Here is a 2,245-nt window from a genome sequence, read left to right on the forward strand (position 1 = left end):
CCTTGTTTTCTAAGAGGGAGATTAAGTTTTCTAGCAGAGCTTTGACCCGTAATTTTTCCCATTCCAGTTATTGTTCCAGCTCACCCACATTTTAAAAATCCGGGTCCCTTCAGGTTTTGCTCCGTTGGCCATGACTGAACCGGGCAGAACCAGCTTGAAGCCCTGGCGTCATATTAAAAATCCATGAGAATTTTGCACTCGCCTTCTGGGTTTATTTTAACGTAACATTGATGTGTTAAATTACTTTCTGTGAGTAAAATGGAAGTTGTGGAAAGATGCCTGTGTTTACCTGTAACATCGTATACCTGCTGACAAACTATTAGTGAGGAGACAGCTGTTTTTTTTTTTTTTTTTTTTTTCCTCTCCTGCCTCCAGTTCCTCTCTGGCGCCAGTAGCTCAGTTTCCCTTTGGGGGAACCTGACCCCCCACCCCCATTCGTTACCCATAGTCAGACTCCATTCTCTGTCTTGGAGCCTACTGGTAACCCAGGCTACATTCTTCTGAACACAGTGATTGGTTCAGGAGTGCACATGTGGCCTGAATCGAACCAATAAGCATCAGCCCTGCAACTTCTGCTGCTGCTATCGGGACAGAAAAGTCCTATTTCAGCTGGGATGACTAAACTGCTAGGATGTAGCCTAGAGCTTTGGGGCCACTAAGCAGGGAAATGCTGTCTGAGAATGCATCAACCCAAAGGAGAACAGAGCTGAAAGATGGAAAGAGGCAAACTCCCCATGATATCATTTAAGTCCCTGGATCTAGCTATACCTGAAGCCAAACAACTTTTTAATTTAAGCTGATTTGCATTAGGTTTCTTTCACTTATAACAAAAAGAGTCTTGACTAATAATATAGTGTACCCCTAGTGGATACTGCCTCAGTTTGCAGACACAGGCTTAGTGGAAATAATTTTGGAGCTTTGACTTCAGAGTCAGAAGACTGAATTCGAGTCCTAACTTTTCCATGAACTATGTGGTTTTAGGGGTTGGACTAAGTAATATCAAAAGTTTCTTTAAACTTTAAGATCCTCTACCTAAAGATCTTGTAGAAATTTAAGGAAAGGCAAATTTGCCATAGACTGGGTGTGAGATTCCTGGGCTGTGAGATTCCTGGGTTGTACCTCTGAAGATTCTGACTCTGCATCTGGAAGGGGCTTGGAAATCTGTATTTTTAACACAATGTCCAGATGATTCTAATATACACACAGGTTTGAGAACCACTCAAATTCTTCTTCCTAAGGCAGCCATTTAAAGAGTCACCAACAAGAATTTCTTGAGTGCCTACTACGTGCCAGTGGTACCTTCCTCTGACAACGACATCCCTGTTGGGTGGGAAGGGTAGCCTCCATCTTCATGCTGGACTTTCTGTAAAATCCCAAAGCTGGTTCTGAGAAAGAACATACATTAACAGTAACACACTTCCTCCAGTCATTTAATTGCTTCATAAATGGGATTTAAAACTTCTATTGATGAATAAGCTATTCACTGTCCAGTTGGCTCATTTATAAACAGCAAGTAGATGAACGTGTGCATTTATGTTACCGTTGCCATTGACGTCTCATTTAAAACCCTAACAAGACCATGCCATGGCAACCATAACTCACACGTTACTAGAATTCAAATGGCTTATTATCAAGATAAACATTTATTATATTAAGGTATGCAATATTAGCGTCATATTTTATACATGGTTACTTGTAGCATAGTTCAGTTCAGGACCAACACCATATTGAATTATTTAAAGCTGTTTCTCCCTGGGTTATTAAAAAATTCAGTAAAATATATATTAGTGTGTAAAAGTTTAATGCATAGTTCACATTGCAGTGGTTGCAAGCTCTTGGCCTTTTGAAGAGGAAAGCCCAGGAAACACGGCTCCAAACAGACCATGTCTTCGTGAAGGTGCTCACAGTGCAAACAAACACAGCCTTTGCTTTCTCTTGGCAATGACTTCAAACCCTGCAAGGCTCTCTTTACACAAGTTACAGTGAAGGAGGCCAGAATAAGGTGAACGCTACCACTTGTGGTGCTGCGAGAGCTTTGGGTTTCCAACCTCAGTGACTTTGACTCCTGCTGACTTGAATACAGGAGAGGAGTCCCTGGACGGCACAAACAGTTAACATACTCAGCTGCTAGCTGAAAGGTTGCTGAGGTGAGCCCACCCAAAGGCACCTCAGAAGAAAGGCCTGGTCATCAACTTCTGAAAAATCAGACACTGAAAACCCTACAGGGCACAGTTCTTTTCTGACA

This window comes from Trichechus manatus, unplaced genomic scaffold, assembly GCF_000243295.1.
Source record: "Trichechus manatus latirostris isolate Lorelei unplaced genomic scaffold, TriManLat1.0 scaffold00132, whole genome shotgun sequence".
NCBI classification, from domain to species: domain Eukaryota; kingdom Metazoa; phylum Chordata; class Mammalia; order Sirenia; family Trichechidae; genus Trichechus; species Trichechus manatus.